Raw genomic sequence first — 17,863 nt, 5'->3', positions numbered from 1 at the left:
GGCTCTTGCCTTCTTCAGCCCCTGGACAGCTCATCATGGGCTCCACCCTCAAATTAGCCCAAAGAAACTCACAAGCATCAGCGCCCTCTGGTGTCAATCACGGCACTGTTCAGTTGTGAAGGAAAACTTCTCATGCAGGTCACGGTCACTGAAGAAAAATTAGAAGATACAGATACACAGAAGAAAAAAAAAAAATACACAAATAACCTGCATTGCTCAATGTTAATGATGTATATATATTCACAGGCTTTTTTGATAGATTTTCTTTAGAAAAAATGGAACTAGTTATATTGTCTTGGTAACCTTTTACTTAATAAACTATGAATGCATTTTGAAGCAAATAAATTTACCATTCTATACGATTTTAATTACTCATACAATGGAATGGTATTTCAAGGCAGTAATAGGAAAACTATGTGACATTTACTGAGCACATAGTGCATGCCAGGAACTATGTGATGTACTTGACATCACTAATCTCATTTTATATTTACAACACCCCTATAAAGTAGGGATCATAACTATTCTCATTCTATACAGGAAGGTATTGATGTTACAGGAGATTGATGATTTTTCCAAGGGGTGGAACCAGAATCATACACAAACATTTTATTCTATTGCCATTGTTATCGTATTTGTTGTTTCCCTTGGGGATGATAAATTGTACTGTGTAACACAAACATACACCAACACACACACACGTGTGGTCACGGGTCATTCCTTACTCCTTATGCTAGGACCCTGTATGAGTCCACAGATTAAGGGGTAACTGCTTGAACAAGTGTTTGTTTTAATCTATTACAATTCAGCAGGACTTTAGCAAACCAACCCACCCCTCCCCATCCCCACCTCATGTCTGGTCTGCTATAGAATTGGATGTTGTAAGTCCAATAAATGGTAGTTTCTATCATCAATGATTCGGAAAACACAGCTTCTCTATCACGTGATGGCATGGAATCCAGTCCTGGTGTGATTAGTCAAAGAAACTGACAAACGTGACTGATTGCTGCGGGTTGGTTACACAGGGCTTTGAATCAGCATTTTTAAAAACTGGAATTAGGTCTACATAACACAAACGTGTTTCGACGCAGCTGCCATTTCAGATTCAGATGACGGAACGTGGTCCAGAGAAAGGAGCACCCACGTTAAGTTTGTTCAGCAGTGTTGGGCTGAGGCCGCTTGCGATGCTATTTCCTGGGGCAGGAGGCCACTGCCAGTTCACATCAGAACACGCAGAGAGCACGACGGGGCGATGACCTTTCTGACTCTCCAAGGTTCTTCCTTCCTCTCCTCCCCTCCCTTTTCTCCTCCCGCTAGCTGACAAAATTACACCCATATCTTCAGCTGAAACTCCAAAGGAGCACAGACAATTTAGCAAAGAGGTTCTTGGCCAAGAATCACTGACCCTCCAGTATCAGAAATTTCCAAGACAGAAAAGAACAGGCCTTTTCAGTAGGAACTAGAATGGTCCGTAGCATTTCCTAGGTGTTAGAATAAGCAATCCATTTGATGTCCTCATAACAAGAATCACTCCTCTCAGATATGAATTATTAAAGTCTCTTATTGTTCCTCTGTCAAGTCCTGTATATGCTGCAGAACTCATCTGGATAAAAAGGGGAGAAAGAAGCTGGAAGTAGCAAAAAAAAATAATAATAATAATAATAATGCATCTGGAGCTCACAACTCCCGCCAACAGTAAAATCATTTCTTGCACTTTCGTACGAAAATGTTTTCCCCCATTTCATTTCCAACTTGGGCACAAGGTAATTACCCTTCAGAGACACCTCAGGAGCGGTTATGAGAATGTCTGATGATTTTTAATGTATTTGCCTCGACATATTCCTTCTGACGCTCTAAGTAGAGCACACCTGCCATGAAACCTCGGCCGAGGATGACTTCATCAAATATTAAATACCGTTTTTCTGCCTTCACCAAGTGTTGGTCCTACACAAAACCCTCAAATGGTGGGGACGTCCAGGAGGGCAGCCCACGTCTTTCTGAGCCAGAAAGGGCTGCTTGTGAAAGTCACCCTGTCAGTGTTCTGCTGGTCCCCTATGAGGTCTTGCCTGCACCTTGTCCAATCTGAACATTGCTACAATAGCATCTCTAAGCAGGGTTTTCACGGAAACTTGAGACAATATATTTGTGGATTAGAGACAATCTTCAAGACTTATAAAATTTGTCCACCAGTCAACAGTAATCCAAAATGAGAGGAAAAAGGAGGAAGCATGTGTCATAGCCTTCCATTCCTTTTCCCCAAATCCATTTCTTTGCTTTGAGGTATATATGGAGATGCAAGATTTTAACCTGTTTTATATTCACTTCGGAAGTTTCCCCTTCTATAATTTTAAAATTCCCTTGAAAAATCTCAGGGACCATTGGTTTCTCTATTAGTGCCACCTGCTGGTCGATATTCTGGTTCTGGTTTATAAGCTTCAACACACTGAAGAAAACTCAGACTTTTCTAAGTTACAGATTTTTTAAGTTAATTTTTTAAAAAAAATCTTCCCTCAGAGATTTTGTTAAAAGAATTTTACCTCACAGGCACCTGATATTTGTCATATTTCCATTTTACTTAACTCCTAAAGCAATAATTACCAGTCATTCATATGTCTATTCATGTCTATATTACTTTGTATTGTATATTATTATAATGTATTAAGGTTGACAGGTTGACTTTTTATTTCCCTTGATATTTTGGAAAGTTAATGTTACTGTGTAATTATATAATCTCTAAGAAGCAAGTGTCAAGTCTACAGGATAAAAAATTTGATTATATGGACATTTCATATGTGACTTAGATGAACTCTCCTCAACCTCAGAAAATAACAGTTACATTTATTTCAGACACAATCAAACAGGTGGATTTTGAACTGGTGAGTCTTGTTTCCAAGTATTTAATCACAGACATACTTACAAGTAGTATCTGCATATCAATCATATATAGTTATTAGTGGGGTTCCCTGGTGGCTTAGTGGTAATGAATCCGCCTGCTAATGCAGGAAACTCAAGTTCGATCCCTGAGTCGGGAAGATTCCCTGGCGAAGGAAACGGCAAGCCACTCCAGTATTCTTGCCTGGGAAATCCCAAGGACAGAGGAGCCTGGCAGGCTACAGTCCATGGGGACACAGAAGAATCAGACATGACTTAGCGACTAAACAACAACATCGTTCTCAGCAATTTTTCCCCTTGGTTGTCTATAGTCTATAACTGCGGCTTTCCAATATTTCAAATGTTCATGACTTTTAAGTATCATTTCAAATACATTCCTCCCCACTAAGTGAAATCCAGGTGGCTTTCCCACAAAGGGTGACTCTCCCCCTTTGCACTTGCTTCCCAGCCCTGCGAGATGCCCAGTGGTCTGCCGGCTGTGCTTTGGCGCATGCACCAGCTCCATGGTAAGCTGAGCCCTGGCACACGCCCTCCCGCTTCCCTGCTCATTGCTGAGATATAATTTATGTTGACTCAGCTCTTCACCAACTGCCATCTGTCAGCTCTGCCCTCTCTCCGCCCTCACCTCCTCCCTTCACTGCATTTGGCTGAACTGGCAGAAGCGCGGGATCTGGCTGAGAGCAAAGGCTCTCCATCAGCAGTGAAGATCCCATTTGAAATTAACACCTCATCCATGAATTGCCTTTCTTCAGTCTTGACGGTAGCAATATTGTCATCTGGCTTCACATCGTCCTCCACTACTCAGGAAGCAGAGTGGCGGTGCCTACTGACCTCTCTGTCTTCTGGGACCCGACTGAGATGCACTTTGCATCTGTATCTTCAGAACAATCAGTCTTTGTTGGTGTCCTGTGATCTTGCTTTATGCTTCCAGGAGACTGTTATTGGGAACATTCATGGTGATGGCACCCAGATGCCTGCTGCTGCTTGTCCCTGGAGCACAGATCAGTTTTACTGAAGATTTCTGCCCCAAAGGGACTGTCATCATAGTCTTAAATAGATCTGAACAAATCTTTCTATAGCCATGGAATATGTTAGTCACTCAGTCGTGTCTGTCTCTTTGCGACTCCATGGACTGTAGCCCGTCAGGCTCCTCTGTCCATGGGATTCTCCAGGCAAGAATACTGGAGTGGGTTGCCATTCCTTTCTTCAGGGGATCATTCCAACCCAGGGATAAAATCTGGGTCTCTTGCATGGCAGGTAGATTCTTTACTTTCTGAGAAGCCCAATGGGATATAGGGGAAGTTATTTAAGGCTAATTAAAAAGAAGACAAGCATCATTTAATTAATAAGAATATAAAGCATGATGAAAAGCTATAAAATTCATCTAAAATTAAGCATAAGTTAAAAAAAATGTTTTTAGAGGTGCTTTCCCTAGGCCAAGATTTCTCAACCTCAACACTATTGATATTTTGGGGCCAAATAATTCTGTTGGAGGCGGGGCACACCCTGTGCATTGTGGGAAGTTTAGCAGCATCCCTGAATGCCAGGAATACTTCTGTCTCTGTGTGTGACAAACAAGAAGATCTCTAGACATTGCCATGAGTCCCTTGAGGGGCACACCTGACCCCCTGTTGAGAATCACAGCCATTACACACGAACATTAATGAAAGAAAACACTAAGATACATGCCAGAAATCCAGGTGGGTTTACTTAAGTTGCAAACAACCTCCCTGTAAGAGAAATGTCAAAGGAATTCAAACCTGACACAAAAACTTAAACCTTGGAACTGGACAGGAAGACCAAAATATTTTTTCCAACAATGGAGAGCCGAGATATAACTCACCATCACGGACTCTGGACATTGTCCCAGCAAAGTTTGGGGCGTGAACACAGGACTCATCAGTCAAATCTTCTAACAGATATGTTTCCAAGTACCTTGTTCTTATTTTATAGGAAATCAGGAACTGGTGGAAACTTGTCATGGGTCACTGTTAGTAGCTAACTGCTATCAGGACCACTGATCCAGTGAGCAGATTCTAAGAGTTAAAAGGAGAAAATAAAAATAAATAAATAAATAACAACAACAAAAAAAAAATAAAAGGAGGGAAAACGTCTCCAGTGGGCTGTGCTGTCAGGTTCAGTGACCTCCGGGCCGCCTACCCCTCTGGCTGGGGGCGCCCTTCCTCCATATTCACAGCCAGCACCTGGGGGCTCTGTGACCCTGCTTTATCACCCCTTCTCCATCTCCACCTCTTCTCTTCTGCCTCCCTGTCCCACTTTGAAGGACCCTTGTGATTACACTGGGTTTACCAGGATAATCCAGCATAATCTTCCTTTCTTACCATCATCTGACCAGCAACTTTAATTCCATCTGCCACTTTAATTCCCCTTTTCCATGTAGTCCAACATATTCACAGTTTCTGAGGATCAGAATGTGGGTATCCACCTTTTGGGGGCCATTATCCTGCCTACCCAGGTGGCTCAGTGGTAAAGAACCTGCCTGCCAATGTAGGAGACTCAGGAGACACGGGTTCGCTCCCTGGGTCAGGAAGATCCCCTGGAGTAGGAAATGGAAACCCACTCCAGTATTCTAGCCTGGGAAATCCCAGGAACAGAGGAGCCTGGCAGGTTACAGTCCAGGGGGTCGCAAAGAGTTGGGACAGGACAGAAGTGACTGATCACACACACATCCTGCCTACCATGTGCTGAGCTTACTCAGTCCTGCCCGACTCTTTGTGACCCCATAGACGATGGAGCCCGCCAGGCTCTTCCATCCATGGGGATTCTCCAGGCAAGGATACTGGAGTGGGTTTGCCATGCCCTCTTCCAGGGGATCTTCCCAACGCAAGACTCACGGATGCCTGCTCAAGTCAGTGGACAGAAGTTTTGAGAAGTGTGATATTTGCAGAGTTCAATGTCTCTCCAAAAGAGGTTTTTTAACTACAAAGAGGTAAATGATAACTTCACCCTGGAGAATTGCAGATGACATCACCTTTACCAAGCGATCAAGGGTAACATCACCAGTCACGTAAGGCCCGTCAGCATGGTGTACCCTTGTCATAGTACACTGAGATAAGTACGTCGCTCCTGCAGTGTTTGCTAAAAACATATAGGCTCAATCTAAGAAAACACCTGATAAACCTAAACTGAGGGACCATCTGCAAAAGTCAGTACCTTCAAAAGTGTCAGTGTTATCAAAGACCAAGACTCAGGCGTTCTCACGGACTGGGGAGGCTCAGGCAACGTGACAATTAAATATGAGGTGGGATCCTGGAAAAGAACATCGCTGAAAAGGTCTGGTGACATCTAAATGACACCTGCAATTTAGTGGACAATAATGTGCAAATGTGAATTCTGAGTTTTGGTGATCGGACTGTTTTACACACAACGTGAATAGTAGAGGAAGCCCTGTGTAGGGTACGCGGGCTCCCTCTGTGTTGTTCTTTCAACTTTTCTGTGAATCTAAAATGATTTCACAGTCAAATTTAAAAGAAAAAGAGGTGTCAAAAGATCTAGTGTGGAAGGCTGACAACATGCCTCAAGAGAAGGAGAATTTCCACAAAGACATAGAAACTATGGGGGAGGGGGGGGAGGCGGACAGAAGAAGAGGAAGAAGAACCTAGTGGAAATGTCAGAACCAAAGATATGGATACCTGGGTCTTAGGCAACAGAAACCCTGATCGGCTTGCCATGAGGCAGGGTGCAGGCAGTTGGAGGGGTGTCTGTGTATGTAATTTCCCAGGTAATGTGAATTACAGCCAAAGATGGGAACCCCTGGGCTAGCCTAGTCAAATTATTAAACGTATTAAAATGTGAGGAAACTGTGGACTTCCCAGGTGGCGCTAGTGGTAAAGAACCTCCCTGCCAGTGCAGGAGACATAAGAGACCCAGGTTGGATCCCTGGGTCGGGAAGATCCTCTAGAGGAGGGCATGGCAACCCACTCCAATATTCTTGCCTGGAGACTCCCACGGACAGAGGAGACTGGAGGGCTACAGACCATAAGGTCGCAGAGTCAGACACGACTGAACTGACTTAGCACACATGCACTCATGAGGAAACTATATACTGTGTGTCAGGGGTCCCAAGACACACGGAGTAACTCATGAGCATCACTCACATTTCACCGCACAACAGGGGAGAAGACAGTGTTAGCTGTTTTGCATACATCTTCTCCTATGGTCCTGATGCCAAATCCAAGAGCTGAGTATCTTCCTTTGACTGCTGAGAGAATTTGAGGCTGAGATTTTTTACCCCAAGAGATAATTCACCCCAACATCACACGGCCAGGAAACAGTTGTCATCCAAACCCAGTTCAATTCTGACACATCCTGTTCTGAATCTTGTCTTTCTTTTCATTGACGTAAGAGATAAATGATAGCTTTCCCTCTCTCTACCATAGAACATGATATCGCCCCCAAACAGACCTTGAAAGACATGGTATAAATTGTTTTATCCACTGTTATCACCAATGGAGGTAGTTTCAACGAAAAGAAAGTTCTCAAGTATGAATGGGGCATTTGAAAAATTACCATTTGGGGTTTCCTGAATCTCTTTTCTACATTACAACAGTATTGAATATATGAAAATATCATTTCCCCAAATTCCTGTCAATTGACCTATTTGACTTTATTTTTCTAAAAAGACAAATTGGCTTTTGGTTTTCATGTATTTCTGACTTGTTCCCTTTTTGGCTCCTCTGATCCTGGGACCTGGGGAAGGTGTTTTAAGTGGTTATGGTCTGCACCTAGCAAAGCTGCTGACAATTCACCAAATGTGAGAAAGCGCTTCCCTCCACAGCCGCTGGTAGTTCTAGCTTAATGAACACGAAGGTCGATTTTATTAACAACGTTTCTGCATATATTTCAGCCACCGGACACCAAAAAGCAAAGGAAAATAGCCCCTCCGCTCAATTCAGGAGCAAACCCTCCCCAGCGCTGGGCCCTAGAGGGCAGCCCTGGGCCGTCACTGGAAGCCCGGAGCTGGCCAGCCCGGACCGTCCAGCCAGGAGCTGCCCAGGAGCAGGCTGTCCACCACCCCACCGCCCCGCTTCTTTGGTCAGAACCATCTCTCATGGGGCAACCCAGAGCTGTGGGAAAGTTTCTGCTGACTGAAGCAAAGATGCTGATTCAGAATTTTAAATAAAAGATAGCCTTAATGAAATAAAGAGTCTAAGTTTCTAGAAGAGGAGTCAGCAAAAATTTTGTGAAAGCCCAAAAGAGTAAATACTGTAGGCTTATTGGGCCCTGGGGTGTCTGTCTCAGTGACTCGGCTTCACCAAGCAACAAACCAGGATGCTTAGACAAACAAATGTAAGCAAATGGGTGTGGCTGGGTGCCAATAAAACTTTATTTACAAAAACAGAGGGGTAGGTTGGATCTGGTCTGTGGGCTGCAGTCAAGCAACACCTGTTCTAAAACACTAGCAGAATGTCTATATGTATGTTTGCCTCTAATTTAAGATACCCAGGAACTGTTTAACTCAGTGATGCATACTGTACATTCCTACCTAGAGCGCACACACAGTCCCCTTACTCCAGTGCTAGAATTCACACATGTGAAGGACAAGAGATTGGTTTATATATTTAATTTCATGCTAGATACCAGTGCTAATCACTCCTAAATGGAGAACTGCAAACAGAGTCTGAGTGTGTCAGTAGGACATGAACCATCTTCGTTGGCACTGAATACATTCTACATGGAGAACAGCTAGGATCTGACTGCTTTTGCAAAATGTAATAAGGTTCAAAGACCAAAGAACTATATTCTGATGCCTGTACATAATAATATATCTGGAAAAAAGCTAGATTGTAGAATCAATAGCAGTCAGATGGTCCTGCAACATGGTATTCCTGGGAGACTAAAATTTAAAAAAAAAAGTTAAATATACAGAAGACTAAGTTCATAGCAGTTTTTTTAAAAAACACAATCTGAATTTCAAAATGTAGCTATGCTTATTGATTTTCACAAAATTACTATGCCATATAATGCTGCATTTTAACAACAGGCCCTGGTGATTGATTCTCCCTCTGCGTTGAAATGATGGCTACTTGTATCAAACAGTAACTACAGCCAGTAGATGGCATCTAACTGCCAGAGCAAGGTTCTAGACTTACATCTATTTTTAACATCAGACTTTCTGATTTATGAGGGCTTACCTCCTGAATATTCATCGGAAGGACTGATGCTGAAGCTGAAGCTCCAATAATTTGGCCACCTGATGTGAGGAGCAGATTCATTGGAAAGGACCCTGATGCTGGTGCTGGGAAAGATTAAAGGTAAAAGGAGGAGGATGCAGTAGAGGATGAGATTTTTAGATAGTATCACTGACTCAATGGAGATGAGTTTGAGCAAACTATGGGAGTTAGTGGAGGACAGAGGAGCCTGTCATGCTACTATCTGTGGGGTTGCAAAGTCAGACACAACCTAGCAGCTGAGCAACAACCCTCCGATGTTATTTATATGGAAGCATTTTAATTTTGAGCTCTACTCATCACAGTTTTTAAATCCCCATCCAATAAATTCATTTAAAGAGCTACAAGAGACAAAAAAAATTTTTACCTTAATTTGAACTTGATAGCTCCAACTCCATTTCCACATAAGAAGCAGATGAAATGCTCTGAATTTTAAAAAGAGATAATTTAAAGACACAAAACACTGCACACAGGCATTTCAAACACAGTTAGTTCTTTACGATTGAATAAAGCCGAGTTGCTAATTGCTGGATCAAGCCCAAAAGATATAATGAGTGTAACACCAAACACCCTCCACTTGGATAAATTCCATAGGAGTCAATTGAGTTTAAAAGTTTCACAAATAATTAAATTACTGACTAGTATAGAGCAGAAGGAGAAAGCCAATAGCTTGAATTCTGTTCCTTAGAGCTCAATTTGCTTTTCAGCCGACTGTGTTTAGCTATCTGCAATTGCAACAAACTAAAATCATTAAAGACCCATATATTTTCTTATGCAACCTGAACAGAACTTCAATGGACTTTCCCACACACAGATACTATAATACTTTTTAAAAGTGGCAGGGTTTACAAGTCTCAACACTTTTTTTTTTTTTGTGCCCCCTGCCATGCATATCAAAGTCAATAGCTGAGATTATAAATAATTTGGGGCAAAGAATAAACAGAATGTTTCTTAGGATGCACTTTCTAGATTGTGACCCACGTATTTTAGTGTTGGAGTTTGAGTTAGATTGATTGCAGAAATAAAACAGCATTCTTGGAAATGGGAAGGACAGAGGTCTATGGGGGGGAAAGAATAATCTAATCAGAGACTTGTTTCTTACTTTAATCACGAGCCATAAAAACTGCCAACTCCCATGTCATACTGCAGTAAAGGTTACATCAGCACTTCATACAATATTTATGGTGTAAAAGAAGCCCTGCAGTCCGACTCCGACATGACATTAATCTTCCTGCTCTCTCATTTCTTATCCCCCGCCCCGCCACACACACCCACCCCTCCCCTCAGCTAAATGCGTTCCCTGGTGCCATTCTGATCATGCAGATAACTGCCTGTAGAATACGGCTATAACAAGCACGCTCGACCACAGAACGAATACAGAAGCACATTGGATCCTAGGAAGATGCATTTTAAATGCCTTTCAAGTAGGGAGACCAATTATCCTCCTTTGTCCCAGACTGGGGGGTTTCCCAGAGGTTGAACTTTTGCATTAAGACTAGTCATATCCTGGACAAACTTGGATGAGTTGCTGACCCCACTGTTAACAGGAGGCTATGACTTTAGGATAGGAAGGTTTCATTCAAAAGGATTTCTTACAGTCTAGTCAGGGAGCCCAGTCTGGTGCTCTGTGATGACCAGGAGGGATGGGATGGGGGGAGGGGGGACAGGAGGGAAAGAGACGGTGTACATATAATTATGGCTGATTCACATTGTTATATGGCAGAAACCAACACAACACTGTAAAAATTAAAAAACAAACAAAAAAGAAAATATGGGCAAAACATGACAAGGGCTCTACCGCTTGAAGCTGCTGCTACTGAGACCAGGTCAGGATGTTGCTCCCAGAAGAGCCAGGAGCTTCTCTGTGGTGCCAGACTTTCTCCTTCGTCCCAATGCCATAGGCTTGTAGGTTGAGGGAGGGTGGAACAGGGCTTAGAGAGGGAATGATTCAAGGAATTCAATAGCTACTTGGAACAGCATCTCGAATCGTAGCTCCTGCTGGCACTCTTTTTCTCTGGTATTGCCCATTCTGTGATGCTCATTGAAAACGCATTTATACGCCAAAGAATAAATGAAAGCAGCGGAAAAGGCGCTCAGTCATGAGGATTCAATCAACGTAATTATCAGGCTCTGCACCAAGCTGCTCTGAAGGCTCAAGGACCATCAGGTGGGATTCCAAACCTCTGCTGTCTGTGACAGTTTCAGCAACAGCTCCCTCCAGACTTGGGGGTAAACAAGGGATTTATAAACTGTTACCGAAATGGGGCACACGGTTATGTCATCACCTTAATTCCAATCCTCTAGGCAATATGATTGATCAATTGGATCCATCAAAGTTACTATACACTGAACAGTCCAAGCTAGCATAGATCCATTTATTGTGGGGCCACATAAAATGACTTGTTATAACAAATCCTCTCTGACTGAGGCATCCTCACCTCCACCCTCAGCCTGGCGGACAAGCTAGGAATCCTGCTTCTGCATTCTTATGCCCCCTTACCTTTCATCCGCCACTCGCCAGCCTTAACATCAGCATCCATTCAAGGACTTCTCAGTCAAGCCTAACTGCTTCTCGGGAACGTTCTCACAGCAGCTTTAAGCATCTCTGTTTGTCTCCAGAAGCTGGATTTGTGGAGAGCCGGACCTGCGCTGCAGTGAGCACACTTGTGTAGGGTCCCTGCCAGAGTGGTCCAGAAGGCGCATATAAGCAGCAGGTCCTGGCACCCAGAAATAGGTCCTGTGTGTGTGGCCCTCACACTGAGTCCTGTCCGATTGTTTGTGACCCCATGGACTGTAGCCCGCCAGGCTCCTCTGTCCATGGGACTTTCCAGGCAAGAAAACTGCAGTGGGTTGCCATTCCCTTCTCCAGGGGATGTTCCCCACCCAGGGACTGAACCCCTGTCTCGTGTCTCCTGCATTGGCAGGTGGATTCTTTTTCCACTGGAAACCCCAGACAGATTCTTTGCATATGCAAATGTGAGCAATGGGGACCTAGAACTGGCCTCTAGGTTCCCACAAGACAACTCCAACCAAGAAGCCAGCATTTTTTAAAAGTAGAAAAGGAAAAGGTACAACAGAAAGCTCTTAGGAAAAATGCCTCCTAATCCTTCTGAAGTTTCTACCAGCAGCAGGTCAATAGTGGCTTCTTAAAAAAGCTCAAGTAGCTTAAGAAAACACTCTCCTGGAAAGGTAATATGAGCAGCAACTTATTACGTGGAGTTATTCCAGAGTTCAACAGGCAGGTGGAACAGATGGCTTCATCCTGACTCTGGGTCCATACGAGGAGGTATTTATAAACCGTTGCAGGGAACTGCCTGCCAGGGTGTTAGCGACAAAGACACAAGTGACCGCCTGACAAGCTTATCAAAGGCCGTTCGCATCCCTTCTCCTTCGGCTTCCTTCCACGTTACAGGTACAGATGAAACCCTGGGTAATCAATAGTCAGATCGACTTGACCTGCCCTTACTAATCAAGGTCCTTTCCATCGTAGCTGCAAAAAGCTCGCACATCCTCGCAGATGCATGGAGCCTAAAAATAAGCCGTTAGCCCGAGTTGTTTTCCAGGAACTTAGATCAGCTGCGTCTAGTTGGAACCCGGCTGATTTAAGACTGGATAGGACCCGCGGCCCTCCCAACTGGGCATGCGCGAATGTCCTGTGACCTTTGACCTCCCAAGCAAACAAATCCCTGTTTTGAACGCGTGGAACTGTGGCTGAGCTGCACCTGCGCAGAACGAGGTGAATGCACCTGTTTCTCATCACCTTTCCCCCCTCTCCCCAAGCTCCCCGTGCCTGGGTCGCCCGCTCATCCCATAAATACCTCCCCCCGCCCGCCACCTCCAGGAGAACGCGTTGAAGACCTTCTTCTCCGGTCTTTGTGTTAAGATCGCCTTGTGCATAAGCTTTCCTTCTGTTGCAAACTTTGGGGGTTCAGTGGTTTGGTTTGCTGGGCGTGAAAGCAAAACGAACCTGGTTCGGTAGTGGGGTGATCCCTGGTCTGGACTTCCTAGCCTATACTGTCATAGGGACTTCAAACAAACTCGCTGTCTAGCTGAATCTGTTTAGCCAAGTCCTCAGCGTGAGGGAAGTGTTTTAAAATGACTTGTAATACTTAGCCATTTTCAACCGAGACAAGTTTTGTATAGACCTACGTACCTGGGGGGAAAAACTTGGCTTTCCCTGGTGGCTTAGCAGTAAAGAATTTGCCAACAATGCAGGAGCCGCAGGAGACATGGGTTTGATCCCTAGGTTGGAAAGATCTCCTGGAGAAGGAAATGGCACCCCACTCCCGTATTCTTGCCTGGAGAATCCTATGAACAGAGGAGCCTAGTGGGCTGCTGTCCATGGGGCCGCAAAGAGTCCCACACAACTTAGTGGACTAAGCAACAACCTGCAGGAAAAAAAAAAAAACTTGCAACCTAGTAATTTTAAAACCAATCTACCAGCCTTTTTAATGTGGGAGGAAGCCGTTGTCATTCTCTTTTTCTTTAGGAGAAGTCATTTCACAATGAAGTAGCTAAATGAGTAGGAACTTAGGCTCAAACTCAGACTATGGGGGTTCCAAACCCTCGCTTTCCAATTTGGTCGTGTGTGTGACCCAGCGCTCCTTACACTTTATTTGTTAAAGATGTGGGTGATTCCTACAACGAGGGGGGTTTGGGTGTGAGTCAATGTGTGCCTAGAACTCTACTTGGCACCTAGCAAATTTTTGTTGTAATAATTGAAGTGACCCTTTTTGAATCTGGGTGGGGATTTTTGCTAAGACAACAAAGTAAATAATTTTCCTTATTCCCAAGGGAAGGGAAAAAAAATGAAGCAGCAGCAACTGCCATCAGCTGTGCTCAATAGGAAAGACTTCTGTGAACGTGTTCCCTGTGCAAGTGAAGAGTTCAAAGTACCAAGTAGACCTCCAGCGTACCTCTGGAGTCCTTTCATCTCACCCAAGCTGCTTCTGGAGGCATCAGTAATAAAACCTATGCTGACTTCACCAAGATGGGGGCAGGGGCGATAACCACTTCCTGCTTTATGGGGCCAGCAGTTATTTAGGGAGAACAAATGTGCCCCCCAGTTTCACCTGGTGAGCCATGAACCTGAGCATGGCTTAGGTATTCACTCAACATAGTAAGCAGCCCTGGGAGGGGACAGTTAGAGTCACTGTTCTCATTCAGAGTCTCGAGACCCGCAGCTGTCACAAGAAGTGGCTCAAAGCTGGAGCTGCTCTGGTTTCTGCTTTCTCCATGGGTGGAGGCTGTGCCGGGCAGCTGGACCCAGAATGGTTTCCCAAGGAGGGGGAGAGAAAGCGCAAGAGACACCCCCGCCCTGCTGCCCCCGTCAGTAGTATCCCCAGACACTTCCCTGCAACACTGAGCAGCCTTCTCCCTGTAAGAACATATTTTCCTTTTCCTCCAGAGTGAATATTACATCAGGGTGTGACCATGAACAGTATTCAAGTAGAGTTATTTCAGATCGTTTTAATGATCAGGCTATAGATGAACACATATAGATGTGACAGAAATGGCAGTTTGGTGTCGGGGATGTCAGTTCCCTACCCAGCGTCCACTGTCCTCCAGACACCTCCACATGACCACTCAGCTGGGAAAGTGACCCAGCCCATCAGGTCAGATCAAGACTTTTCTTTGAGAAAGTCCTTCTATTGTAGGCTAACACTGCCCCACATCCAAAGAGCCCAGGTGTAAGACACACACACAAAGAGAAGCATTAAGTACCTGGAGGCCGTCAGGTTGCTCCTCCTTCCTGGGAGACAAAGAAAACAGAGGCTCAATGGGCACCAGGGACCTAGAAAGGAGTTGTTTAGTCACTCAGTCCTGTCTGACTCTTTCCAGCCCCAAGGATGATAGCCCACCAGGCTCCTCTGTCCATGGGATTCTCCGGGCAAGAATACTGGAGTGGGTTGCCACTTCCTTCTCCAGGGGATCTTCTTGACCCAGGGATCAAACCCAGTCTCCTGCACTGCCAGCAGATTCTTTACCACTGAGCCACCAGGGAAGCACCTCCAGAAAGGAGTATTCATCCTGAAAAAGCTACGTGAAACACCCAGTCCTGCTATTGCAGACTACATCCCCGCAATCAGCAAGCTCCCTGTCTGCCTCCCAAGCCCCCTCGGCAGGACAGGAACTGAACTCTTTCATGGACGGACACACAGCCTGCCGCTGCAGACACCGCACCTTCCCCAGACGACACCAGCTGCCACTTGCCTGTTATTGAAAGGATGCACAAGTCGTTAAAGGCCTGGAGAGGAACCAGAGACCAGAATTTTATAATCAGAATTAATCCCTCCAGGCAGAGAGCATTTGATACATCAAAGGCTTAATATTCGATACATCAAAGGCCTTCTCGGTTAATTCTGTTGAGGAATCCAAAAAAAATATGCTAATAAGTGTTCGAGCTCTATAGTTTTAAATCAGAACTTTTTTCCTGGCTTGGGACAAACTTTTTATAACTTCATTTGCTAGAGGAAGCGTCTCCATTTGTGCTGTGACTTAAGATGATCTAAGACCAATTGTTCCCAAACACCTTCCCTGCCACCTCATCACCCCTGCATTAGTGCATCTCTGAGGTTAAGAATTTGAGGGCCCTTTTAAAACACGTGTTACCCCAGAGACGACATGAACACAATCATCCTTTAATATATTAGAATAAATTCATTTGTCCAATTTATCCTTCTCAAGTGGCATTGATAGGTTGGGACCCACAGTAGATACCCTTTGATGGGGCTTACTTAGACTCTAGAGGTTCCTCTCTTCAGTATTGGTCTCTGGGATAAGGGAGCAACACCCAAAGAAAAAGGAATAAAAGGTTATACAAGGATGACCGGAAGCAGGTGGATGTACCATTCACATAATTCCTGATCTGAAGACTCAAGAACAGGCTTTGAAAGAGACCTACACTCCACCCTAACTACTGTTGAGTTTCTTTTTTTTTTTTTTTTTTTTACAGGCAGTAGTTTGTTGTATTTTTTTTTTTTTTTTTATTTACATGTATTCCCAATCCCGATCCCCCCTCCCACCTCCCTCTCCACCCGATTCCCCTGGGTCTTCCCAGTGCACCAGGCCCGAGCACTTGTCTCGTGCATCCCACCTGGGCTGGTGATCTGTTTCACCATAGATAGTATACATGCTGTTCTTTTCAAATATCCCACCCTCACATTCTCCCACAAAGTTCAAAAGTCTGTTCTGTGTTTCTGTGTCTCTTTTTCTGTTCTGCATATAGGGTTATCGTTATCACCTTTCTAAATTCCATATACATGTGTCAGTATGCTGTAATGTTCTTTATCTTTCTGGCTTACTTCACTCTGTATAATGGGCTCCAGCTTCATCCATCTCATTAGGACTGGTTCAAATGAATTCTTTTTAATGGCTGAGTAATATTCCATGGTGTATATGTACCACAGCTTCCTTATCCATTCATCTGCTGATGGGCATCTAGGTTGCTTCCATGTCCTGGCTATTATAAACAGTGCTGCGATGAACATTGGGGTGCACGTGTCTCTTTCAGATCTGGTTTCCTCAGTGTGTATGCCCAGAAGTGGGATTGCTGGGTCATATGGCAGTTCTATTTCCAGTTTTTTAAGAAATCTCCACACTGTTTTCCATAGCGGCTGTACTAGTTTGCATTCCCACCAACAGTGTAAGAGGGTTCCCTTTTCTCCACTACTGTTGAGTTTCTAATTCCTCTGGGTGGCTTAGCATCTTCTATAAACTTGGTTACAACTGGGATTAAACACTATCAGTTCTTTTGTTCAGTGCCTGCCCTCCTGCTTGCAATTGTAAGGACCACATGTTTTCCCAAGCACCTAGTCCAGTACCTTGAGCTCAGGAGACACTCAAAGCCTCTGTCCATGGGATTTCCCAGGCAAGAATACTGGAGTGGGTTGCCATTTCCTCCTCCAGGGGATCTTCCCCATCCAGGGATTGAACCTGTGTCTGCTGCATTGCAGGCAGATTCTTTACCATCATGAGCCACCATCATTATCCAGTTAATTTCCTAATTCTGATCTTCCATTTCATCTTGAAGGAGGTGACTTTTCCTCTGACAACAGGGGTTCCTCAGTCAGGCTCCCACCTGTGTGGACTGTGCAGTCATTAAGTTGTACTTCCTAGGTGGGCAAAGAGTTGCCCCTCCGTCAGGGCGTACAACTCTGGCATGAGGCGTGGCCAGGTGAGGGCTATGTGGTTCAGCCCATGCACCTCCCTAGCTGGGTACCTGGGGCCATGCAATCTGCTTCTCAGCTCATCTGTTGCCTTAGTTCATGAAGCGACCACTAACCATGTATCTGGCCACTTTTAGTTTCACATGAACTCCTCAAGAGTTTACCTGTGCCCTTTGTGCTCAGATACCCTGTCATGTCCAACTCTTGTGCCACCCCATGGACTGTAGCCCTCCAGGCTTCTCTGTCCATGGAATTCCCCAGGCAAGAATACTGGAATGGGTTGCCATTTCCTTCTCCAGGGGATCTTCCAACCCGCATCCAACTCTCATCTCCCGAACTGTGGGCAGATTCTTCACCGACTGAGCTACCAGGGAAGTCCAACTTTTCTAAACTGGATGCTCCTTATTTCTTGTTTCAGGTTTCTCCTCCTGCACGTAGTGATGTTATTTGATCCATGATGTACCAGTGCATTAGGTTCCACCTATATTCTTTTCCCTGATGCTAGGTAGTGGCAAAGAGCTGTCCACTAAATTCATTGATGGATGGTGGGACACTGTTCTTTATCAAACATATACCCTTTCTTTCCCATGAGTGTATCATGTGTCCTGTTTC

General features: G+C 44.6%; 1 long non-coding RNA gene across 2 annotated transcripts; it reads right to left on the bottom strand.

Moving 5' to 3' along the window:
* Positions 1-865: 865 nt before the first annotated feature.
* On the bottom strand, positions 866-12,664 carry LOC133047587 (uncharacterized). 2 transcript variants are annotated; one of them, XR_009690787.1, is made up of 6 exons: positions 11,584-12,664; positions 9,451-9,508; positions 9,048-9,151; positions 7,011-7,114; positions 4,736-4,928; positions 866-1,627 (listed from the first exon to the last, which is right to left on the bottom strand). It is a non-coding gene; the product is annotated as an uncharacterized LOC133047587 (long non-coding RNA). The 2 variants fall into 2 exon arrangements; XR_009690788.1 differs by having other exon boundaries at positions 7,011-7,111.
* Positions 12,665-17,863: the final 5,199 nt, after the last annotated feature.

Source organism: Dama dama, chromosome 27 (assembly GCF_033118175.1).
Source record: "Dama dama isolate Ldn47 chromosome 27, ASM3311817v1, whole genome shotgun sequence".
NCBI classification, from domain to species: domain Eukaryota; kingdom Metazoa; phylum Chordata; class Mammalia; order Artiodactyla; family Cervidae; genus Dama; species Dama dama.
Note: the sequence above shows the minus strand (reverse complement) of the source record. Positions and strands in the feature narration are given on the sequence as shown.